This window comes from Haliotis rufescens, unplaced genomic scaffold (genome assembly GCF_023055435.1).
Source record: "Haliotis rufescens isolate VD_foot unplaced genomic scaffold, xgHalRufe1.0.p SCAF_30, whole genome shotgun sequence".
Classification (NCBI taxonomy): Eukaryota; Metazoa; Mollusca; class Gastropoda; order Lepetellida; family Haliotidae; genus Haliotis; species Haliotis rufescens.
In genome coordinates, this window is record NW_025964002.1 from 3,873,761 (window position 1) to 3,895,001 (window position 21,241).

Sequence of the window (21,241 nt, forward strand, 5' to 3'; positions counted from 1 at the left end):
TTTGTTGCCTAAAGCACACATGGAAACAACATCATTTTGTGTAAGCTGAGGACTAGGTGCACTAACGTCTGTCTTTCCTGCTAGTACCCGGTGTCGTTAGCTGTGGTGTTCGTTACAGTCATTGTGGGCGAAGTGAGGTCTGTGTCTGTTGCCGTTAGTGTCAATGACAAGTGTCTTTAGCTGTGGTGTTCGTTAGTAATTGTGGGTGAAGTGAGGTCTGTGTCTGTTGCCGTAAGTGTCATTACCGGTGTCGTTAGCTGTGGTGGTCGTTACAGTCATTGTGAGTGAAGTGAGGTCTGTGTCTGTTGCCGTAACTGTCAATGACCAGTGTCGTTAGCTATGGCGTTGTTTACAAACAATTTGGGTGAAGCGAGGTCTGTGTCTGTTGCCGTAACTGTCAATGACCAGTGTCGTTAGCTGTGGTGTTCGTTACAGTCATTGTGGGTGAAGCGAGGTCTGTATCTGTTGCCGTAACTGTCAATGACCAGTGTCGTTAGCTGTGGTGTTCGTTACAGTCATTGTGGGTGAAGTGGGGTCTGTGTCTGTTGCCGTAAGTGTCAATGACCAGTGTCGTTAGCTATGGCGTTGTTTACAAACAATTTGGGTGAAGCGAGGTCTGTGTCTGTTGCCGTAACTGTCAATGACCAGTGTCGTAGGCTATGGCGTTGTTTACAAACAATTTGGGTGAAGCGAGGTCTGTGTCTGTTGCCGTAACTGTCAATGACCAGTGTCGTTAGCTGTGGCGTTCTTTACAAACAATTTGGGTGAAGCGAGGTCTGTGTCTGTTGCCGTAACTGTCAATGACCAGTGTCGTAGGCTATGGCGTTGTTTACAAACAATTTGGGTGAAGCGAGGTCTGTGTCTGTTGCCGTAACTGTCAATGACCAGTGTCTTTAGCTGTGGTGTTCGTTACAGTCTTTGTGGGTGAAGCGAGTTCTGTGTCTGTTGCCGTAACTGTCAATGACCAGTGTCGTTAGCTGTGGTGTTCGTTACAGTCATTGTGGGTGAAGTGAGGTCTGTGTCTGTTGCCGTAACTGTCAATGACCAGTGTCGTTAGCTGTGGTGTTCGTTACAGTCATTGTGGGTGAAGTGAGGTCTGTGTCTGTTGCCGTAACTGTCAATGACCAGTGTCGTTAGCTATGGCGTTCGTTACATTCATTGTGGGTGTAGTGAGTTATGTGTCTGTTGCCGTAACTGTCAATGACCAGTGTCGTTAGCTGTGATGTTCATTACAGTCATTGTGGGTGAAGTGAGGTCTGTGTCTGTTGCCTTTACTGTCAATGACCAGTGCCGTTAGCTGTGGTGTTCGTTACAGTCATTGTGGGTAGGTGAGGTCAGTGTCTGTTGCCTTTACTTTCAATGACCAGTGTCGTTAGCTGTGGTGTTCTTTTAAAGCAATTTTTGGGTGACGCGAGGTCTGTGTCTGTTGCCTTTACAGTCAATAACCAGTGTCGTTAGCTATGGCGTTCTTTACAAACAATTTGGGTGACGCGAGGTCTGTGTCTGTTGCCTTTACTGTCAATGACCAGTGTCGTTAGCTATGGCGTTCTTTACAAACAATTTGGGTGAAGCGAGTTCTGTGTCTGTTGCCTTTACTTTCAATGGCCAGTGTCGTTAGCTGTGGCGTTCTTTACAAGCAATTTGGGTGAAGCGAGGTCTGTGTCTGTTGCCGTAACTGTCAATGACCAGTGTCGTAGGCTATGGCGTTCTTTACAAGCAATTTGGGTGAAGCGAGGTCTGTGTCTGTTGCCGTAACTGTCAATGACCAGTGTCGTTAGCTGTGGCGTTCTTTACAAGCAATTCGGGTGAAGCGAGGTCTGTGTCTGTTGCCTTTACTGTCAGTGTCGAGTGTCGTTAGCTTTGGAATTTGTTGGAATCTCCGTGTGTTGAGCGAGAACAGGGTGCACTGGGGTTTTTTTTGTCAAAGACCAGTGTCATTAGCTTTGATGTTCGTTACGATCATTGATCTTGCTATGGATTATGATTTTCGGTTTAGGATTCAGCAACACAGTTCATCTTATACTTTATTCTAAGCAAAGATTGGATACAATCTGCATTATTAATGTCCTGTTAGTTAAATGTACAGAAACATTTTACAAATTGTTCCATTATTTCGGTGGTAACCCATAGAACATATATAACCCTATTAATTTATTCTAATGATGTGACAATTTTAAAGTGAATTTTAATCTAGAAGTTAAATAATAATACAAATTCCTTGGTTTAATATGGAAGAAGAAGAAAAAGAAGAAGGAGAAGAAGTATTCTACGAAACGCCCACTCGCAAAAGAGTACAAACATTTCAGTAATACTTTTGCACATATAACAATAACACTGCCAAAAGAAAATATACACTTGAAAATTGGATTTGACTAAAAACATCAAAACGTTGCAAGGCTGTATACAGTCGCCAAAACACTGAAACAAAAGGTCCAAAACGCAGCCTTGATGCCCGTATCAAAGACATCACCATCGAAAAGACATTTCTTGTTGGTTTCGATTTTAAAAGGCATCTGCATTGTATATGATATGGTGGTCTGTGGAAAGAGTGGAAACAAATACTTGTCACCGTGTGCAGGGGAGCGTGTGTCGAGCTTGTACGTGAGATAACGACATTTGTTCATTACATGTTTATATATTTATACATGTATTACCTATTGGTCATAAAACTCTCATGATGGTGGATATCAATCATCAATTCGACATTGTGGACTCCATTACCGATAATTTAGTCCTCAGCCTTCACGAAACACGACCTAATCATGCAATACAACACGTGCCCCCTCCCTCCCTCACTCAACATGTAGATCAGTGATCACAGAAAGTAGCCAAATTACTAAGCTGAAAGAAAAACTACAAAACAAACATATATTTACACTATGAGAGTGTTGGGTGGATTGAGACCGTCCACGTATCTTCAACAAAACGTAAACATCGTGCAACGGGACACTTCAGACCTTTGATCTTCAATTGCAGAACTTTTGAAACTATAAGGTCGTGCAGAAGGCAACTGCGACGGGTGGAACCACCTCCATCAACCCAGCATCAATCAAGGACCGCAGTAAGACCAAGATATGATCCCTCAACCCCACGCTGTGACGAACAGCGGGAACTACCGACGGGTGGAACCACCTCCATCAACCCAGCATCAATCAAGGACCGCAGTAAGACCAAGATATGATCCTTCAACCCCACGCTGTGACGAACAGCGGGAGCTACCTCGCCACGTTAGAGTAGCAATTAGTGACACCCCAAATTAGCGGATAATTGCTAAAACGATATCTTCACCTGTGCCAAGGGGAGGGGTATCTTGTTCTGTGACTCAGGCTCACTGGTCGTCTGCTCGGCTCGCCACTAATCACCAGGAGCAGACGATAAACAGCGCCGCCGACAGGTTTATCGGTCCTGACGCCTTCCCTGTCCCTCAAGGCTCAAGTATAACAGTCTGCGGTTACACACAATGGCAGAAAAATATTTATAATTTGTTATTTCATGATCTAATTTCTTTTGTTGCATTCTTATTGTTTGTATTGGATACATCGTATACTTCTGTGTTATGCACACAAACACGAGGTTAATGCTTCGAGGTAAAGCAATTATAGCAAAACCAAAAAACACATGAAGATTGTTTTTAAGTGAAGTGACTCACCCAGATCAAACGGTAAACCATGATCCAGTTTGTTATCTCATACCTTTGTGTAATGCAACGGTTGCACTAGTGCATAAAAAATACACTGCGCATGGAGTTGAACGTGTTTACTGGGAATGCTGGTAGGTGATGCACATGGCACACACGAGCCGAGGATTCGTGTAGAATATCACTTGACAAGAAATGGAGCGACTTTTTTAGCTTGTTTTCGTTCTATAATATTCGATAATATTTATTTCCTTATTATTATTGAATCATAGAGACTTAATATTAAGTTTTTGAAAGGCATTAAGGAGTGATACACATAAGGAAGAGAATTATGGATGTCAACTTCTTTATTATGAGAAACACAACGTTTCGGAGTACGTACTTACTACTTCATCAGGTGAATTAATGCTATGAAGCAGAGAACATATATATGTACCTGTAAGAACAACAAATGTTATAAGATAACAAAGGTTGAAACTTAATAAGGGAAGCCAACAGATAACTGGCGTTGATAGGTTATTAGCCTTAATATTCTTTGATATCCTTAAAATAATGTCTTATATAAGTGAGTCGTAGTTAACTTACCCCATACAATTCTTTTCATTTATAATCATATTCCAAATTTAATTGCGTGACATTCCATCACCATTCGTGTCATAAGTCATTGGCAGTTGAGATAATTGCAAACCGAAACAGCAAAAACGTGCCAAGAAACATGGAATACTACTTTGCCTGGACATAAAAACGGAGTTAAAACCAAAGACGAAAACATGTTTTTGCCATGGTGTACATTTCCCCTCCCAATTACATTGTACAACTGTATGTACGGGTAAACACAACCGCTAAAACATCCCCTGTTCAACAAGCGATCTCCGTGCGACCAACTGGCACCATACCAAAATATGACATAATAACTGCACTGCAAGACTTCCGTACTTTCCCAGACTGAATGAGCAAGTCACTGTGCCCCAGTGTGTTCCCAGGTAGGCAGTTGACCTTGAAATGCTGCCAAGTTGTAGATGAGGGTACTACAAAACGTACTACCAGGCATGCTGGTTGGCACGCTGACAGCACAAGATGTACGCATGCCATTAGACTTGCACAAGTCAATAGCGCAATACTTAAATCTAAGTTTAAATCATAATTTCTAGAATATGTTAATAATAAGAACAAGTTGTCCCTATAATAGACTGAAGTCCACATAGCTAGACTTGCCTATTAGATAGAATTACTACACACCCATGGATTTTTCTTTCAGGAAGCCTTGGAGCAAGTCTAGCATGCCGGCTGTTGGCGCTTTGATGGAAGGCTGGGAAACGTCTCGCCGTTGCTGGCGTATACTGAAATGAATAGTATTGTTGTATTTATACAGCTTTAGAAATCAACTTTTTTATACGAATTGGTATGGTACTTCACAACGTTGGAATACTGGTACTAGGTTCTGTTCTTTAAGATTAAGCGGTTATGGATGTACAAGGATGGTTTTGGGCAATTTTCTTTTCATAAATACCGTCTATTTTCGCTAACGCAGAGAAAGGCGCCGGGTTTCACAATCTGGCGCCCGGTCTCAGGTCACTGTAATTAGTACCCTGTTTCAAATTGAGCATGTCTCTCGGTAATTTCGGTAATGAGTTATTGCTCGATTGATTCAGATCATAAAATAGTTGAGTTCTGTTTGAATGAGCTGCCATTTGGCAAACACCTCCTCGGGGGGTTATGGTGAAGCAGTCTGCGCTATCCCCGCTCTTCATATGAATAATTTGTTTTTGTTTCCATCCACATGCAAAACTGAACCAATGAAAAGTCGCCACGACGTCATCTGATGATACAACGTTCGTGATCTGCTGCATACGGATGAGTGAGTGAGGTGGGTTTAACGCCGCTTTTACCAGTATTACAGTTATATTGCAGCGTGTCCGCTTAATGTGGGAGGAAAGCCCGAAGTGATGCAGGTCTCAGACGTTTATCACTTCGGTGAAACCCACGAGCACGGGTATGGTGCTGACAAACCTAGAAACATAATCGGGGCGAAGCGGGATTCTAACCCACAATCATAGGTTTCTGGCGTGCCAAAGCGACGCAACTCTGCACAGCGAATCACGGCGCATTAGACGACTGGGCCACCCATGCCCCCTTTAATAACAATATTAATTTAATAAATATCACTAAACAAAAGCGACAAACCATTTCCTTATTCATTAGAAACCTCTGCTCCAAACAAAGTTCATTGTACCTGTATGTCCACTGAACATGTTTATGAATGATGTTTATAGTGATGATACCAGGTTTTAGCGAAACGGTAAGCGTATCCTGCTTCATCGGTAGCACCCGTCACAAACACATGCAAAGGCTATCCCGAGCAACGGAAGCAGTGGGTGACTACATGAGCACCGCTCCAGGTCACCAGGATTGGGTGACACACTCGACACGGCCACACAGGTCACGTGGACTAAATGGTCCGTTGTTTATCCCCGGAGTTCTCAAGGCAGTTCTTTGGCATCATCAAAGAAAAACAATCAATACACTGTAGTCTTGTTCTAAAAATTGTATTTGTCAACGTTTGATATGCCATGGGATGTTTACTAATATCTATTTCAATATAAAATAGTCAAATTTTATGCAGCATATTCATTATTTCATCTTCCTTCTGCAATGCCATGAAATGATTGTGCACGCAAACAGTCAATGCGTGATCATGATATTTAACCAGTTATAGACTGTTCAACAAGACTTTGACAAGAGGGATGACTTCAACTTTCCAAAAGGCAACTTTCCCTTTATGTCGAACAATATTCCTGCAGCTCCAGCCCCTAGTGTCCACATTTCACAACTGTTGAGGTACAACCAAGCATGCTCCTTCTTCGACAATTTCAAAGAACGTCATACGGCTCTCGCTGAAAAGTTGTTTGATCATTACAACATTAAAAGCCTTTTTAAAGATTTCGAAAAGTGTTATGGTAGGTATGTGGAGGACATTTCCAAAGTTGACAAAATTATGTCCGATGCAATTCCCCATTGTGACGTGTTCCGTATGTCGCCGTGTTTTTCTTCATTGACTTGACTTTGCATGTGTTTGTGACGGGTACCACCCGGGGGCTGGGTTCGCTCACCTTTCTGCGAACACTTGATGTAATCACTATTTGATGGTGATTCAAAAGCACATGCTTATTGTTGGAATCTTACAATGGACTTTTAGCAGATATGTCTGTCGTATGATTATGGAAATGGTCTTGTCGCTTGTACTTACGACTATCTAACTTATGATGTTCCCTGACACGTCGTCATATAACTGAAAATATCTACCGAAACAGATTCAATAGGACGTGAAAAGCAAATAACTCATGACAATTATATGAATGGATCACTGAAAACCAGTGATATCACCGGGTGTTCACGAAACGGGTACCGTGTTCTGCCCGACCGGTCATACCCGTCACACGCACAATGTCTATATTGCCAGCGAGTAAGGAGATGTGAAAAGTCCGTGAAAAAGACATCATATCAGATCTCAGCGCGAATCATGGTAACAAGTGACGTGTCCATTTTGGCAAATTCCTCTGAAATACATAACATGTACATATACCATTTCTGTATATGGTCTCTGACATGAGTAAGTTCCAACCAAGTCGATGACATGCTGTCCACATTAGTAAACCTGTTACTAGGCGGTGATCCAATGTCAGTATAAACCTATAGGTGTATTACTAACACAGTTACCATGCAATTCTTTGCCAAGAAAACCCCTTCCTAAAAACCGCCATCTGACCCATGCCCTGCCCCTCTCCCTTCTGTCTGTCTCCCCACGCCCATATTAGCAAGGTTACCCATTTGGTGCTCATGAATGATCATCCCCCATTACCCCCTGTATCCCCTCCCAGTTCCTCATCCATGCCCGTCTGATACGCCCCCCTCCTCTGAATCTCCCTCGCAAAGCTCGTCTCAGGTAATCTGCCACTGATGTTTACAGCCTGTTAACGGCGAGCTACCTGGCGGAACATCGGCTGATCAGGTGATGTTGAATCACAGACTCCTGGCAGTGGTGATCCATGAGTCACGTGCTGGGGAGCCAGCACAGAAACAGGTGCTCAAACACTCGCCACTTAGGCAAAGGTTCTGCTTGCCTGTTTCTGGTAAGGAATTGTTTCTCTGAACACAGGGATGGTTTCTGCAATTGCATATGCAGCGTATGTTTCATATTACGGACGAGATATGTATTTGTTAATTAATCGAGCAAAGTAAATGGTTGATTGGTGCCCGATTAATGTGAGGTGAAATGGGGTTTAACGTCGTTGCCAAGAATATTGCATTTATATGGCGACGTGACGTGTATGCACGTGTGATTGTGGTTGTTTGTATAAATCCGGACTCAGTGCTAGCCCACTGAGATACCATGCTGCAGTTTAACATAAATACCCCACTCAGACACAGTATACTGACTCCCAGCCGACCAGTCCTTGTTTTAGCCCCTTAATACCAAGAGCCAGGCAAGGTAACAACAAGTACCATCTTTTAACGTCTTTTGGACGCTCTACCGCTATACCACGGAGACGGGCTGGTGCCAGCTAGGCCATTGTTAGTTATATCATATTCCTATTAATTTTAGTATGTTTTGATTAATGCCAAACCTAATTAATGCCAAGCATCTGATATACTGTATCTTGATTTCGTTTGTTTGTTGCTTAATGCCGCATTCAACAATATTACAGCTATATGACAGCGGCCTGTAAATAATCGAGTCTGGACCAAACAATCCAGTAATTGCTATTGTGAGCATCCATCTACGCAATCGACGAAGATACCGAACATTAGCACCTGATCTTACGACCAGCATTGCTCGGTTACTGGAGTCCTATTCTACCCCGGAGTCACCATGGGAGAATTTGGACCAAGTTGTGATGATATATAAGGCTGCATAACGTGTATGTGTAGTTACTGTGATACTATTTAATTAGATAGGTTTATGTAGATTTGCCCAAGATATGGACCTTCTAGAACCAGCGTCACTTCCTCATACACAAGTATAAACATTGAGTGAACAAATCGATGATCTGAATCAAAGTATCCAAGATAATTACAAGTACATAATTAATACACTCCTACAACCAGGATGTAAAATCAGTTAGTATATATTCTTTCATACAGACCCTGAAACAAACATACTCTGAATCTCAGATGCTCGTCTTTTGTTCAAGTCCAGATTTCTTCTGTATCAATATCTCTGAAAATGAAGATGTTCTTTGGGATCCTTTCTGTTATATTATTCTAAGATCAGTTAATCTCAAAATAATTTCGTTTCAGAGATTAATATAGGACTACATCGATTTGTGAATGTCAGTGTTTTGGTACGTCTTGTCATACCAGTCATTGATGTCCCACTTTCGGAAACATCCTAAGAGTGTCCACCATTGAGACCACTCATTGATCCTCTCAAGCAATGGGTTGTCAGCATTATTCATTCCAAAAGGGAGAACCGTTGTTAACTTCTCTGTCTTTTGAAGATAATCACGATCTTATTCGAACACAGTATTACTTTGTTGTCATCCAGAAAGGGAAGACAATTGGTAACTGAAATGTATTGACAAATCATCACGATCTTATGTTTGTTTTGTTTGTTTGTTTGTTGTTTAACTCCGCACTCAGCAATATTCAAGCTATATGACGGCGGTCTGTAAATAATGGTCTGGGCCAGACAATCCAAGGATTGACGTCATGAGCATCGATCCTCGCAATTGGGATACGATGACATGCATCAACCAAGTCAGCGAGCCTGACCACCCGATCCCTTTAGTAGCCTCTTACGACAAGCATAGTCATAGAGCTATTCTACCCCGGATCTTCACGATCTTATGACAACACAATATTACAATATTAGTAAGCGCACATCATTCTCTCACAAGAACACCATTGTTAGCTGAAAAGATACTTGAACTATCATCACGACCCAATAAGTACAACACCCCACCTCTGTGTCAACTTAAATCACCTTAAAGGGAGAAACCGTTAGAAAACGTAAATTACACGACTGCATGAGTGAGTGAGTGAGTTGGGTTTAACGCCGCTTTTAACAGTATTACAGTTATATCACGGCGTGTCAGCTTAATGTGGGAGGAAAGCCCGAAGTGATGCAGGTCTGTCACGTTTACCACATCGGTGAAACCCACGAGCACAGGTATGGTGCTGACAAACCTAGAAACATAATTAGGGCGAACCGGGATTCGAACCCACAATCATAGGTTTCTGGCGTGCTCAAGGGACGCAACTCTGCACAGCGAATCGCGGCGCCTTAGACGACTGGGCCACCCGTGCCCTCACGACTGCGTGATAATACATAGATAATATTTAGGTGATGTAACAAAAATAATTTTTGGATGTAAAAACCCATTGAAATACTATTGAGTCGCATATCATATTGAGTCGCATTATAGGCTAGGTACTAGCGGTAGCAATCTTTTGGAGACGCATTAATTTCACGATTTACACCGAGCGAAAGCACGGTCATGAAGTGAATGAGTGAGTATGGTTTTACGCCGCTTTTAGCAATATTCCAGCAATATCACGGCGGGTGACACCAGAAATGGGCTTCACACATTGTACCCATGTCGGGAATCGAACCCGGGTCTTCCGCGTGACGAGCGAACGCTTTAACCACTAGGCTACCCGACCGCCCCGCACGGTCATGAAACAGTTGTTAGTGTTCGCGTGGCCTTGGTGGACCTTGTAATCTCCAGCGGTGAGCGATTTGGCTACTGTTCAATGCCTGACAGATGGTTTCCCTCCACCCATGCTGCTCCTGTTACTGATACTGTGAGTCAATAGCCAAAGCAACAGTTCATGTCATCAACCCAGACTTAGAACCAGAAAAAACGATACGATGTTTTTGTACATAACCCCTCATTCATCAGTGGCGTGGCATTTTCATGTTTAGTGTTGATGTGAAAGTGTTGACATATTCCCCACCGGTTTCTCAATAAAGTGTGACTGTTTTCTATCAGAAATTAATAACTTGTATCATGGTCGGTGAAATACAAATCGGTTCTGCCGTAAAACATATGTTTAAAGCAGTGGAGTTGACCTTCAGGATCAAAGTCGGCGTTTCAAAGTCGATTTTGGACATACAAGGAACGATATTGTAATAATAAATATAAATTGTCAATGCAAGAGAATAACAAGCCTAGATTTTCTATATGAATGGATCACTGAAAATCAGTGATAGTACATGAACACATTTATGGTATAATTTCATCTCCCAAATGTCCCAGAAAAATCTGAAAACGATGGTCGCCTTGATTACAGGTATGAAAAGGTAACATATTTCCGTGTCTGGTGTCTCGTTGCACAGTGAATCTGGCGAGGAAAACATTTAGGTAAACAGTGAAAGCAGAAAATATTTCACATATAATCGTGTTGTATCTTACCAAATGACGACAACATATATCTCACTCCTAACACCTTCAAAGGTTAAGAGGAACTGTTGATTTGTGTGATGTGTTGTTTTAAAACCACTATATGAAGATGAACCATACATTTATAGTTATAGTTAGGGCTTGATGTGAAGTGTAGTCCTCCAACATTTAACGGTGTTTCAAATTGGCATTTTAATGTGTTAGTCAACTGAAACAAGAGCGTTGCATCTTCATCCCGCACAGCCAAACAGACTCTGCAATAAACCGGTCACGTGCCGACATAGAAATCACGCGTCTTACGCGCTCCAATCAGCGACAGCAGACCGGAAGTAGTGTTCCACGCGCGACAAGGGTCAGGAGTTAGGAAAATTGTTTACGTGAAGCAGGAAATTGGTTTAAAAGTAGTGCAATGTGAGAATGAAAGAATTTTGACTGCCCAGTGTTAGAAGTGAGATTATATAGCATACAGACACTTTGACAGTTTATATCTTTCAAATTTTCCTGAGGGCAAATTCCGTTGCCAAAGTAGGGTGCTCGAATACATAGCATGGGCTTGCGCTTTTTTCCTGTAAACAAAAGTGAACTTAGACGTGTGTTTGAATATAAGTGCATATTTTACTTGCAGATAGGGGTAACACGTTTCTGGGTGTTCTCTATTCATGTTATGACCTCAAAGTATAAGTATTAACTCCCTTTCCCTTGGCGCTAAAACAAGCAAACCTTTCTACAACTGTTATAGAATGGCAGAAAAAATGGAATATGCATTACCTTTATGTTAAATTAATATATTTCACGCAAACCAAGTGTTATTGGCTACGTATATACATGCACGGTCATAGCCGTTTAGTAATTATAATAAGATTGCTTTGATGCAATACGATATCGTGTTTGTTACCTAGATCCCGACGAGAACTGGCTTATTTTCCAAAGAACTAAATCTTTATAACATTTTAAGTACTTCAACATCAAACATTCTCATTTTCCATCTTGCTTTGGTGTTGGTAGAGGTAAATCCTTTAACTTTTCAACTCCTTTTCCCAAACGATATTTTAATGATGCATAGAATCCCATTTTCTGCATTGTTATGTCTCAAATTCAGCAACAGATCGCCTCATCCCGAAGAAATAAAAACACAGCACTTCATGTTTTTTGGAGTATTTTTTCAAAGACAAGAAATTTCCATTTCCCGTTTCTGTGAACAAATCAAAACACATCTAGCCGCACGGCTGATATTTCCAACAGTGCAATTTCTTCTCTGTAAACCATCGCGGCTTTAATATCGCCATCTGTTCGGGCGCCCTGGCAACGCCCATTGGATTATACTGAATGACTTTTCCAGAATAAATTTCAGCTCTCGGGGCTTGTTTTTGTGCCCCCTGCAGCATTCTCCATGTCTTCAGAGACGTATAAAGACAGATGTAACACACAATTAAGATGGCATTGAAGTAGAGGTTTTTGGAATAACATAAAAACTTATTTTATCTTGATTTGCACTGGTAATTTATAAAGAAGGGGGAGATTTTGAGCAGGATCATACCACTATTCATATAGTAATGATCACTTAATGGTGCATCATGATGATGGTGTTATTACTTCACGTTGTCATGGAAATATATATTGTTTTTAATTAATATTAAACGTCATAATGTCAAAAGATATTCATTTGTCTTATGACAATGTAATAGTGGCAAAGTATCAGGTAACAAACCATTGTCGTGGCAAATGTGATACCACGATGTCGGGAGTATGTCCCCATTCTGTCTAACACTAACACACACACACAGAGACACACACACACAGACACACACACACAGACACAGACACACACACACAGACACACACACACACACAATGTCGGGAGTATGTCCCCATTCTGTCTAACACACACACAGACACACACACACATAGACACACACACACACACACACACACACACACACACACACACACACACACACACACACACACACACACACACACAGACACACAGACACACACACACACACACACACACACAGACACACACACACACACATCCTCAAACGAATCACTGACAATATGGATATATGGCACTATCACTCTAAATATACAGGGTAATTGTATAAACATTCTATTCAGTAACCGTGACTATACACGTATATGGCATTAGCACACTATAATCCATGATAATTGTACGAACATTCCACACAGAAACAAAGCGTTTTTAGATGTATATTTTATATATCATATAAATAATCAACAAATGGTAATCGATATATATCATCGTCAATGACCCAGGTTCCATATGGCACATATGGAAAAGTAGATTTCCATGGTGAATGTCATCTGTTCTCAATATCTTGTATGGCCACCATTTGAGTTCAAAACAGGAGGCAACAGATACTGAATAGTCTGTCTTACAGACCCTGATACAAATATATATCAAATACAGCCCATGTAAGTCTATAATGTTTGGCAAGTCTAGATCACTGCAGTATCTGAATATGAAGTGAGTCACTGGGCTCCTTTTTATTATATTTTTATTAAGTAACTGAACAAATGTTTTTTCTGTACGATACGTTCATTTCAGAGACTAGATGTTAGTATAGATACATTACACTACCACCACGAAATCTGTCCACTTCTTATATGCCTTTTCGTACTTAACACGACGTGTACCATCCGTGGGCGCAAAACGTGACTCGTCACTAAACCCAACTTGTTTCCATCGCAGTTGTGACCATACTCTATGACCTTGACGCCACTGACGTCACAGCCGACGATACAGGTCCGTCAAAATGACACTTCGAATTGGTCCCTTCAGCGCCTAAACGGTTCTTAACTGTCTGGGCTGATATCCTACGTAGTCCCGGTATAGCGGTAGTTGTAGAGGTGGCTTTGGTGGTTTTTTCAAGGGAGGTAGCCACATTTGTCCACTGCTTTAGTATTGATACGTGGTCAAGCGCATCTGTGAAGGTTACGTATTGTACCGTGTGTCTGATAACGGTTCCACAGTCTTATAAGGGTGCTTAGTGCGACGTGGAAAAACCTGGCTACAGCTGAATTTGATTCTCTTGCCGATGGCGTTGTTACGTTAGGCTTCCATCATTTGTAGCATGTTTTCGCTGTTCACATGGTGTAAGATTGTGATGGCATGCCAACGAAAATCCAGCGTTTCTATTGCCCAAAATGTGATGTTGCACGTGCATGTCATGTTGGTGTGTTTCGACGCCTGGCTCTGACGTGGTTGTGTTTTTGCGATTTTTCCATCTTTTCACTAAACTTCTGCAGTACGTCAATCTTTCCACACAAATCAATCCCAGGAATGACCGATTCATTTTTTTAATTAAAGTTTGTATGGATGTCGGCAGCACTCTGTCAGATATTTGCGATTTTACTAGTTTGGCGTTTCTTTTTGGCAGATAATATTTATATGGCATAGACACAATAATTAAACATGATAATTGCAAAACATTCCATATACAAACAGTAACAATATACGTCAACCGCCCTAGCATAATAGACATACATAAAATTCTACAAACATTCAAAATGGAAACAGTGACAATTTGCGCATATGGCACTAGCAAAATAAATATACAGATAAAAATCTGTCTGGTAATTGTATAAATTTCTACAAAGAAACAGTGACAATATACGTAAACCACACTAGCTCAATGGACTTACATAATAATTCTACAAGCATTCCAATTGGAAAAAGTGACAATGTGCGTACATAGCACGAGCACTTTAAACACCCATGAACATAACACAAGACGACATTCACAATGTGGAGACAAAAAGTTTAGTTTTTTTCGCAACATATATGATAAGGATATTTATTATTAAAACTACTTTATGTTCACAAATATTTTAGTTCTGATGTAATCGAACGCTATTGAAGCTATATAAAGTACAACGATTTTTCATGACAGGAATTTAACATTGTACATTCTAAAATTAGAATATTCAATTATTCTTAAGGCATTCAGAGGTTCCACAACTGAAGTAAAGTCACTTCCATGCTCTTTAAAAAAACATTGCCCATCACCTTAAAATGTGCAATAATTACAAACAGCTATGCAATATTGTACGCGCAAACACCATTGGCTGTACAAACATAGCAGGGTGTTGCCGTAATTAAGATAAACACATACTGTAATGATAGTCACATTTCGTGCTGCAGTAAACCATGATGTATAACTCTCATTAACTTTTCTGTCATGTTTAAATCAAATGATAAATACGCGAAGACATGCTAAGTAGCGTAATAATTTGATAGAGTTTCTTAAGTGAATAGGTTGTCATCTACACTTACACATATCATCGGAGGCTGTCTTCTATAGGTTTGTTTAGGCTCATTATGACTGTTGTTTCAGTTGCTTGTTTTCGTTGTAGTCAGATGGTCGTAAATGATACAAAATATAAGATATGATATTCTTAGGACACACCCCTTTTTATAAAAATTCGGTTACACTTCAAAAATGTTCCTCATTCAGACCTTCAAAACCCCAAATACCCGAAACAAAAAGTCTTGAGTTTCAATTTTCCGGAACCGAAGAGACTTTCTTTTATACTTTATCAGACAATTTCAGGACCTAAATTTTAGTCTGCCAAATGGGGGTACCCGAGCGATCGTTATTGGCCATTATATATCGTTATGTCTTATTAAACTGCTTGTTCCTTTCGGAAGTAACCGACCAAGTTTGTGATTGATGAGGATGTCAGTTTAATCCAAAATGTAGTCGATTCAAATGTTCAAAACCGAATTCTGCCTGGAAACGCAATTGTTATGCCCAGTACACAAATTCTGTTTATTATCATTCCGCCCAAATGACAGGTAGTCACAGAGGTGGTCGAGGTCAATATGGCTGACACATTTGGAGGGAAGTGTGTGTGTGTGTGTGTGTGTGTGTGTGTGTGTGTGTGTGTGTGTGTGTGTGTGTGTGTGTGTGTGTGTGTGTGTGTGAGAGGGAGAGAGAGAGAGAGTGGGGGGGGGGGGGGGGGGGGGGGTGTCCATTGATTAAATGGTGGTTGAAGTTATATTAACTTATATCCCCTGAAAAACAGCATATGAGTAACCTGCAAAGGAAACCTCAAGTCTTCCTATCAGAGAGCTGAGAAGAAACTGCATACAGTCTGACTTTGGGGGTAGAACTGAAAGGGGTGACTGTTTTATGAAATGTATGCGCTTGGCTCTGTACGAGAGATACTGGGGGGACAGAGGCACCATGGGACACTGGCGTTACATTCCTTCAATAAGCTCACCAAAAGGAATCCTCATCTGCAGTGACACATATGTACACACTGATTTCAAGGATTTCAAATAAGTTGGTATTCCATAATTATACCTACTAGGAATTATGGGAAATATCGACACGGATGTGAAGTTTTACATATCTACGCCACAAAAGTATTAAGACAAATAGTGTGTCCCTCACACGCTGGTGAGTGAGTGGTATGGTTTTACGCCGCTTTTAGCAATATTCCCACAATTTCACGACGGGGGACACCAGAAATGGGCTGTACCCATGTGGAGAAGCGAACCTGGGTCTTCGGCGTGACGAGTGAACGCTTTAACCACGAGGCTACCCGCTGCCCCTAGTACTGTCCGCTCGCAATGAGACCAGACATAAACCCACATTGAAAAATTTATCAATGTTGAATAATGGAGAGAACAGCCTAGATTAGTGTTTATCTCCTGGCACACCTGGTGCCTAAACAGTCATTTGAAGTATTCATTCCGTATGGCTTTCATATAGATGCCACTCATCTTTCCGTTCTACTTTTCACGTGACAAAGGAATGGGAACTGGTTGCTCTTACGTGATACATGTCAACTCGCCATCTCGTACACTCGGTGCAGCAGGTCATTAGAGAGGGACAGACACTTTGTGTTTGTAAAGCGCGCCGTGGACATAAAAGTTTCATGAACATATGCTATTATATGCATCCCTCGTGACGTCATGCTACCACTTTCTTTTCTCCTTGATAAACATTATGTTTGTTTACTATAAACATAGACCTTCCGCTCTGCATGTTGGAGATGCACGTGGCTGCACTTTTTTGTCATTATCTCTCTTCTGGAGCAAACGGCATATCCATTACCATGGGATATGGCTCCCTTGCCCTCTACTTTTTGCCACGTGTGGCCCAGGGGTCTAAAGTCATGAGCTGTTCAGAGTTGCTTCCCTTTGCTGACAGGATCGCAAGTCGTGAGTTCGAATCCCAAATTTGTTTGGATTATGAACCTTGGTTTGTGAACACAATACGTGTGCTCATGAAAGTGATAATCATGGTTTTCAATTTTTCGGAAAATCTAATACCAAAGACGGCGTAAGACAAGCATTATTTATGACCAATCAAAAGATAAGGGGCCTTATAGGGGAAACATTATATTTTCAAACTACAGAATCTTGGAAACACAAAAATACAACCCATAAGCTTCAGTTTATACTTATTTTCGAGATACATGGCATCCAACATTTTGACTAATTTTCTGTAACGTCCAATTTCCAGACTTTAAACTGTTTATGTAATAATTGCAGTTTTTAGATATAATGTCTAATTATTTGAACGTGGACAGGTATGCTGACATGTTTTGAAATAATGTTTATATTACATTACGAACTAACGAGAGATAATTTTTTCGCAAAGTCCGCAAACATGGCCATTTTTACGGAAGATGACGTCAAACGTCCCTCTTGATGACGTCACAGCACAATTGTTTCCCAGCACCACAGGGCCCCTTTTCTCCTAGTGGGTCACATATGTCGTCCCAACATCCATGGAAAGGTCACCAGTTTCACACCAGATATCAAAGTAAGATCTGCAACCGATCTGCGATAGGTTGTTCTATGATATAATACCACAGGAATTCGCATTAAAGAAATGGAATTGTAGGCCCTTTCTCTCTGCCAATACCAGGAGCAAAGTGCCACCTCTCAAGATCTCGCACCTCCTTCCACTCCATCATGTCAAGAAGCTACAAACCCTTTCCATAAACCACAACAAGACATCTCTGGCAAAAGCCGTACAATTGCGACCATATCATGAGCTTGTGTTCATGAAACATCATCAAATAGTGTTGATACATGTACTGGTTGTTCGCGATAGGGTGAGCATATCCTGCCCCATCGATGGCACCAGTCACACCTGCAAATACGTATGGTACAAGCCCAAATATGGAATTACATCGGACATCATGTTTGTCACTGATGCGTCAAACTTGGAAATGTCCTCCATAAAACCGTTTGAAAGCTTTACTGAGGCCTTGCATGTTGTCAACCTTGATCAAACAATTTCGGCAATTACACACTCATATGGCCTCAGTGTGAATTTGACTTTGCAACCCTAACCGCTTTAGATTGTCTTTATTTATTCAAGCAACATGGAACCGATATGATTGGGAAAGTCAGATATTTATACGAACCTAAAATGGGAAAATCTCCATGCTTCCACAAACCTGCCTCCACTGCTCTGCTGACAACTCCGGCCTTGCGCCAAGGCCGCCTTTAGTTCAGCCATCTGAGATGGGCAATGTGTGTGACAAATCCCTCAAGCATGCGTGAACGTTACGAGTGTGGGCATCCAAAAACATGTATGTACATGACAGTGCAGTTACCTACTCAGCACAGCACATGAATGTAGGTTTTATGACGACGGAATTTCCTTTTAATGGAAGTTTAATTAACTTTTTAGCATGCGAACGTTCGTTCCAGAGTTGAAATAAGGCTGTGACATCCAAAATCACACTTGTCACAGACCTGCAATTCTGAAGATTGTTTTAAAGTGTTTACATTATAAATGTTAATAATCAGTCCCACGACGTTATACCCTTGGGTATACAATTTGCCAACGACCTTGATGTGACGTTGGTTAATAAAGTATAATTAGAAACAGCTCTCAAATACTTCAATGATTGAGAGTGTAAACACCAAAAGCTGATGAGTACAGTATGCTACTCAAGTAGGACTTAGATAGTTGACTTAGAGTGCAGTGACGTTTATCATAAGTGAGTGAGTGGTATTTTACGACGCGCTTAGGAATAGTCCATCAACTTCACGGTGGGGAAGACCAAGAGTGGTTCACACATTGTAACCATTTTGGGAATCGAACTCGGACGAACAAAAGCTGCACCAACTCGGTTATCCCATCGTCCCCGTTTATAAATGAGGGGAAATTACAAAAAAAAACTGATTTCATCCCTATTGTCATGTCAAGTCCGGGATCTCTTACATTCGACGCCAGCCATGTGCAGTGAGAGAGTTTTGACAATCTAATGTAGGAGAAAAGCCCGAAGTGATTTAGGTCTTAGACGTTTACCACTTTCGGGAATCCCATGAGCCGGGGAAAAGTCGCTTATAAAGTCTAACCCAGGACCACAGGCTCGTGTTACACTGGGGAAGCAACTCAGAAAACGTCTTCGGCGACTGCCACGTTACATTTAAATATAAAACATCAACGCCAGAGAATAACTAGTCTCAAATCTCCACCGAAATAAATTCCTTTGGATATAAAAATTGCGGTAAAAATGATATGGATGGATCACTGAAAATCATTAATGACACCAGGTGTTCGCGAAAAGGATAGCCATGTCCTGCCCTACCGGCAACACCCGCATGTAAACCCACAGCGGTAAACACAGCTGTGCTAAACTCAGCAAGTCTTCGTATTTACCAAACGACAAGGATGAGCATAACAGTCTTTTACTTATGTTCCTAAAGCTTTCAGTCCTGAAATGACATGCATTTCAAGCTGTAACTGTGACTTACACCAAGGTCTAACCAATCGAGGCTTGGCCAAACTGAAACGTGGTTGATGTTATGAACAACGTCCCACGCGGTCGGGGTACGATGACCGCAATTAACCAAGTCACCAAGTCTGACCGACCGATCCATTTTGTCGTATTTTAGGATGATAATAGTTTACTTGTGACCTACTGTAATCACAAATCTCAACGCGGGTGACGTTAAAAACATTGACATTACGTTTATGCAACACATATATAATCCTATATGCTTGATAGACCAAAACAAAGCTCACTAACGTTACTGAGTACAATATTCCAAGCAAAGTTTATTTTTATATTTTCTTCGAAAGCATTTACTGAATAACCGTGGCCCAATTGTCTAAGGTACAGGAACTGGCCGTGCGTCTCTTAGTTGTGTCAGGATCAGCTGGTCGATGGTTCGAAACCAGATTAGCCCTGATTATCATCCTTTGTCTGACACATATCTAACCAAAGGACATAACACACTGATCCATGGGCATTTGCCCCCATAATGCAGGTCTGTTCCTTAAGGCATACGATGCCGATCTTCTGGTCAGATTGGCAAAATCCAAACAATCAAATTTGGTCAAGAACTGTTACTTAAGCTTCGGATGTTAATGGTCTGATATCGTTCAATAATGGTCAAATAGCCCATATCCCTTCCACTGATTTACCCACCTGACATAGAAATATAACAGACCAGTGAAAAAGCCCCGTCTGTGTCATATTAAGATCTACATTCAAAGTGACAAACACCTCTCCACAAGAATGTATGACAAGAGAGATGACTTCAACTTAACAAGAGATTACTTTCCCTTTATGTCGAGCAATATTCCTGCACATCCACCCCTTGGTGTCTACATTTCACAACTGTTGAGGTACAATCGGACATGCTTTCTAAGAGCATCATATGCGACTCTTTCTCAAGATGTTTGAAAAGAGTTGCAGCATTCAAGGCCTTGGTAAAGCTTTCCAAACGTTTTATGGTTACAAAGGTTGTCATATGAAATCCCCTACATTTAACTTTTAGCATATATTTCAGGAGTTTATGGAAGAGTTTAGTCGCTTCTATTTTCGACAGTGTAACTGTCAATTCAGTATATGATATTACAGAGTTCTACATTGAGTAGCACGTCATGTGGTGTACTTATTAGGTGAATGTTACAGGTGTCCTACAATGTTTACAAATGGTAAAACGGGCAGGCTACATTTGCCAGGTTTATTAGCTAAGTGTGACTAATACTCACTTTGTCAAATACAGTCCCATATTCATTCCGCACTAAAAGCTTACCCTTCCAATTTTAGCCTGGTCTTCAAATCTTGAATGTTCTTTTTTTATGTCTGAATATTGAATTTCTTTTAAATAATAGACTAGAAACGTGCGAAGTAATATATACCATGATAGTACCCTTTCGATAGTCTTTTCGATTGAAATATGAGTATAACAAAA